The sequence below is a fragment of the Rutidosis leptorrhynchoides genome, chromosome 11, assembly GCF_046630445.1.
Source record: "Rutidosis leptorrhynchoides isolate AG116_Rl617_1_P2 chromosome 11, CSIRO_AGI_Rlap_v1, whole genome shotgun sequence".
NCBI classification, from domain to species: Eukaryota; Viridiplantae; Streptophyta; class Magnoliopsida; order Asterales; family Asteraceae; genus Rutidosis; species Rutidosis leptorrhynchoides.
In genome coordinates, this window is record NC_092343.1 from 311,562,434 (window position 1) to 311,568,868 (window position 6,435).

A 6,435-nucleotide genomic window follows, 5' to 3' on the forward strand; every position below is an offset into this window, starting at 1 on the left:
GTGAAAGTGAGTTATAGTCCCACTTTTAAAATCTAATATTTTTGGGATGAGAATACATGCAGGTTTTATAAATGATTTACAAAATAGACACAAGTACGTGAAACTACATTCTATGGTTGAATTATCAAAATCGAATATGCCCCTTTTTTATTAAGTCTGGTAATCTAAGAATTAGGGAACAGACACCCTAATTTACGCGAATCCTAAAGATAGATCTATTGGGCCTAACAAACCCCATCCAAAGTACCGGATGTTTTAGTACTTCGAAATTTATATCATATCCGAAGGGTGTCCCGGAATGATGGGGATATTCTTATATATGCATCTTGTTAAAGTCGGTTACCAGGTGTTCACCATATGAATGATTTTTATCTCTATGTATGGGATGTGTATTGAAATATGAAATCTTGTGGTCTATTATTATGATTTGATATATATTGATTAAACCTATAACTCACCAACATTTTTGTTGACGTTTTAAGCATGTTTATTCTCAGGTGATTATTAAGAGCTTCCGCTGTAGCATACTTAAATAAGGACGAGATTTGGAGTCCATGCTTGTATGATATTGTGTAAAAACTGCATTCAAGAAACTTATTTTGTTGTAACATATTTGTATTGTAAACCATTATGTAATGGTCGTGTGTAAACAGGATATTTTAGATTATCATTATTTGATAATCTACGTAAAGCTTTTTAAACCTTTATTGATGAAATAAAGGTTATGGTTTGTTTTAAAATGAATGCAGTCTTTGAAAAACGTCTCATATAGAGGTCAAAACCTCGCAACGAAATCAATTAATATGGAACTTTTTAATCAATAAGAACGGGACATTTCAGTATTCTCCTAATTAATCACTAAGCATATTATAATTCATCTTCAAGCTACGACATAGATTAATTAGGTGTGTTTATGATATCCTACTAAGTAAAACATGTAAGTTCAATTAAGCTCATTATAAGCAAGATATCATATTTAATCAACACTATACTATACTTAGATATGTTGCTAGACTTAAGCATGTTTCTTGTGATATGACAATGTGTGTGTTCATAATCCTTTAAACACACAAGACCATTTGATTATGAACCTTCAATTGTTATCAAGTAAGTTGCACTTATCTATGTTTTTAATGATTAATTGTAAAAAATAAATTTTTAATTTTAAATTAAATGATTAATGATGTCACTTAAGTTGTTTCAATTTTTTCCATTATTCTTTTTGATTTTTTTTAATGAATGAAAAAGCTTATTTATGATGTGATCATTTTAGGATTTTAATAGAAACTATAGATAGATTGTATAGTTACTTTATATGAAGAACATTACGAGTGATATGATATTCGTATACAATCCTTTCTAATTTATAATGATTCAGTATTTGTTTTATATGTACCAATAGTGATATGATATTGTTATATAATCCAGCCGGTCTTATTCTTTGTGAATATAGGTTGTATCCTTTAAAAGAGACATTTTTTCAAATAGTTATTTTTCATATAAGATTTACAAAACTAGTTTTTTTAAAAAAAAATTTATAAATCTACTAGTATAACCGGCTTTAGCAAGACCGATTTTACACTTGTCAACCAAAACGGGCTTTCCCAAGGTCGGTTGCATTTTGGATTCTAGTCAGCAAAAAGTGCACTTTTCATACATCTAGGAGTTGTTTAAGTTTTATAGTTGTTTCGAATAAATATGTCGTGGAAGCATTAAAACGGTACATTTCAGTCTTGATGTCCAAGGTTAGGTATGAGACCCGGAAATGATCAACAATGCATTCAGTTTTCCTACCAATGGTAAAAAATTTTACTTTAACACTTCTCAATTTAGTTATTCTCTTTTTTCTCAACATTATACGATTGTGGACATAAACGACGTTATAATTTGTAAAGTAGCTCTATTCCTATTTAGGGAGTGAAGGCTAAAAATGGGTTGATGAACCGTTCCGTTCGCCAAGCACCGGCCCCATTCACTTGCTTATCGTAGAAGCTGTAAGTACAATGAACAACCACTAGAACATCATTAGTTGAGCTTCAGTTGCGCCCCTTTGTAAACGAGGGGATCGAAAGGCCAGCCAAAGGAAGTACGGCTGAGTTTCAAGACTACGAGACTAAGGGTTGGGACTAGCTTAACAAGTTTGAAACATAGGGTTGATGGTCTAGCTACCCAACCGTAGCTGCAGTAGCTACACTGTACCTCCTTAGCGGGTAGCCCGTAGCCAGTAGCCAGTGGGTGCAGTGTAGCGGGTGCACCTTTAGTAGCAGCGACATCTCTCTGCAAATGCATCCCGGGCAGGATCTTCCAACCATTCATTCATTTCTTGATCCTGAGCGAAGCCCTTCATCTTTCTCTTTTTGCTCAATAGCTAAATAAAGATAAACCAAACCGGAATGAAAGCTTCAAAACGATTTCTCTCTAGTAAAGAAGTGGATATAAAGGTACAGAGGTCTTGCGAGGCGTTGGGATCGAATCTTCCTGGCATCGGGCGAGAAGACCTAAGTTGGAGACGGGGCGGCTTTCTCTATTTCACGAAGATGTCATTTTCAAGATAGGATTTTTGGTTGTAAATCAATGTGAGTAGCCCTACTTTCCCCACTTTCAGCTATCCTTTTTCTGCCTGAGAGCTAGACCTTATCTGGCTTCCAGTCTACTAACTTTGAAGCAGTTGCATGGTACTGGCATTTTGTAGACGTGGTTCGGTTATTCCCATTTGTCTCTATCTATTGGTGGGGAGGTATATGAAGGAACGAATCTGTGGATTGAAGAATTCAAGATCGAAGACAAAGAGAAGCAGGCTTTTCCAAAGAATTACTGCAACTTTCCCACTCCCTTTGATTATCATATACAAAAAACTTCCACTTTCCTATCAAATATCTCTTTATGAAGGACGCGGTGGGAAGGAAGGAGCCCTAGCCTCTGTCCGGCCGATCATTCCGCTGACACATTTCCAATCGCTTCCAGTACTCGTTTTAGATGTCTTCTGCGACTTGCCTGCGAGGGGAAGTCGAAAATATCCGCGAAGTAGGACTGAAACCCCCGCTCTATATCCTCTTTGTCTAGGATATCTTATGTTCGTATGTTTTTCGACCTGCCGTACGTTATAGAAAGTAATGTTAGTTATTCGTTTATTAAGGGCTGTAATTAAAAGTATATTGAAGATGTATGATTTCAGACAAATTATTTGAGGATGTGATTTCTTTTAGTTGATAACGATATAAGCTACAAGCTCAAATTAACCATTCAATGTGAATATTGTCTTTTCATTTACATAAAACCTTGAATAAATTTGTTTATATATATGGGTCAACCATAGCCTGGTAATCCAGCGAGTCTTAGAATTTTTTATGATTCGTATTTGACGGGATCATCATATAGGGTGAGGATGACTTTGGGAACTTATTTGCGTAACATCATTGGTTATGTAGCATTGACAAAAACTCCTTATTTGGTTCAATGTAGAAATTATTACCTCCTTATGGAAATGGTCAAAATATCCTTTATAGGAAACGTCCAACAACCAACTAATACCATAAATGAATTATAAAGACTTCGTTTAATTTAAAAGTCCTTTAGTTGACTCAAAAAACAACATTCTTTATGAATATAGGTTGATTCTTTTGATTCGCAAAATCATTGTAGCAATTTACAAATAATGACTATGCTACTATATTTTCTTCTTTTAACATTTTCATTATTACCAATTTTAGTTTTAACACAACAAAGAGATGGTTATCGACATGTACAAGTTGGTTCATCTCTCACAGCAGGCGATTTCATACAATGGCTATCACCTTCGGGTGATTTTGCATTCGGGTTCCAACGAATTGAGGGCCAAGATAACTTCATGTTATCCATTTGGTATGACAAGATACCTGACAAGACTATTGTTTGGTACCTACAAGAAAGTTCAGTAGTGTCTAGAGGGTCAAAAGTTGAGCTAATAGATGGGAGTGGGCTCATGCTCACTGATCCTCAAGGCAAAAAAGTATGGAGTTCTAACACTATTTCTGTTCTTGCATATGGTGTTATGAATGACACGGGTAACTTTGCTCTTGTTGGTGGTGATTCGCAAAAGATTTGGGAGAGTTTTAACTTTCCGGCGGATACCTTGTTTCCTACTTAGGTTATGCCTAGAGGTGGAGTAATCTATTCGAAAATGAGCAGAGCAAACTTCAGTGTGGGAAGATTCTCGTTAAGCTTACTTGAAGACGGAAATCTTGTTCTTAATTCTCGAAATATACTCTCTGATGATTGGTATGATGAGGCTTACTATATTAGTGGTACTAACGATTCTACTAACTCCACGAATTCGGGTGACCAATTGATGTTTGATGCAAGGGGATACATGTATATTTTGAAAAGAAATGGTCAAAGATTGGGTCTTACCCCAAGACAGGCGTTTCCGTCTGGTGACTATTATCATAGAGCTACAGTCGATTTTGATGGAGTGTTTACTCAATACTATCGCCTCAAGAATAATAATACTCAAGCGTGGAGTGTTGCATGGTTGAAGCCAGAAAACATATGTCGTGATATGATTGGGGATCAAGGAAGTGGACTTTGTGGGTTTAATAATGTTTGTCGGCTTGATGATGCTAACCGGCCAAACTGTGAATGTCCACGAGGGTTGTCCCTCCTGGATCCCAATGATCCGTATGGTGACTGTAAATTAAATTACACTCCAAGATGTAACGACAATGTATCAAATTATGGAGAAAACCTCAATCTATTGGTGGCAAAAAATATTGATTGACCAAGATCTGACTATCTGACACTAAAACTAAAATCAGTTAGTGAAGAACAATGTAAAGATTCCTGCTTGAATGATTGCTTTTGTGCGGTAGCCGTTTATGGAGGTGGTACTTGTTGGAAGAAGAAGTTGCCACTCTCTAACGGAATTATGAATGAATCCATCGGTAGGATTGTTTTTCTGAAATTTGGGAAAAGCAAACTTCCTCTACTGAGCCCTCCTCCGTTTAAAGAGGAAAAGAAAGGTCATAAATATGTGATAACCATAGGATCAGCCCTATTAGGAAGTTTTGTGTTTGTAAATGTCATATTAGTTGGTGTTCTATGTCTTGGTTTCTTCATGAACTATCAAAAAAGGCTAGATATCATAATTATAATCATAATCATAATCATAATCAAGGTGATAAGGCTATTCAAACCAATCTAATATATTTCACCTACAACGAGCTTGTTCAAGGAACAACTTGGAAAGGGCTCTTTTGGGATAGTCTTTAAGGGGATGATAGGAACTAACATTGTGGCAGTCAAGAAGTTGAATAGATCATTGGTTGAGGATGGTGAAAAGGAATTCAAAACCGAAGTCAATACTATCGCAAAGACTCATCACAAAAACATAGTGCAACTTTTAGGTTATTGTGATGAGGGTGAGCATAGGCTATTGGTATATGAGTACATGAGCAACGGTACCTTGGGAACGTTTCTTTTTGGAGATGTGAGACCAAGATGGGAACAAAGGATCAACATTGCTATAGGCATTGCAAAGGGACTCGCATACCTCCATGAAGAATGTTGCTCCCAAATCATCCACTGTGATATAAAGCCTCAAAATATACTTCTTGATGACTACAACATTCCTAAAATTTCCGACTTCGGATTAGCAAAACTATTGAAGATGGATGAGAGTCGAACAAGTACTAGAATACGAGGAACCAAAGGTTATGTGGCTCCTGAATGGTTTAGGAGCACCCCCATCACCTTGAAAGTCGATGTATACAGTTTTGGTGTCTTGCTACTTGAGATCATCTCATGCCGAAGGAGTGTAGAGGAATACGGGAGTGGAAATGAATATCGTGAAATCTTGACGTATTGGGCAAGGGACTGCTATCAAGAGAGAAATTTGGGTGCCTTGGTTGGGAACGATACATAGGCTTTACACGACTACAAGAGGCTAAAAGTGTTTGTAATGGTTGGTCTTTCTTGCGTCCATGAAAACCCATCTATGAGGCCAACCATGAGGAACATCATCCTGATGCTAGAAGGAGTTGTCGAAGTTTATGAACCGCCATGTTCAGTTCCTTTCTCTATTACGTCAAATTGATCATCTTCTTACTATCTCCACAATTAATTATTTTTTCCGGATGATATATTATGTTAAAATTTGATTGTGGACTTATGATCCATTAAGATTTAGGTAGAGTTTAGTTTATGTATTGAAAAGTATGGATACGTCTTTTGTGTTCTCAACTTATAAGAAATGTATTAAAATAAGTTAAATAAATACAAATGAGCCATATGTTTTTCTATGTTTTATTTGAGGAAACTTTCGATATCTATTGAACCTGAGTTATCTTCATTGACAGGTAACAAACTCAACAATTTAAGATTTAAATCTTTGGCTGAATATAACTTAGTACTGGAACTAATGAGAAGGTTGTGAATATTGGGCCTAATGATAAGGTTGTG

At 36.0% G+C, this 6,435-nt stretch overlaps 1 pseudogene; it reads left to right on the plus strand.

The window, feature by feature from the left end:
* The first annotated feature begins 3,602 nt into the window (after nt 1-3,602).
* On the plus strand, nt 3,603-6,190 carry LOC139877379 (G-type lectin S-receptor-like serine/threonine-protein kinase LECRK3; annotated as a pseudogene).
* The last annotated feature ends 245 nt before the right edge of the window (nt 6,191-6,435 follow it).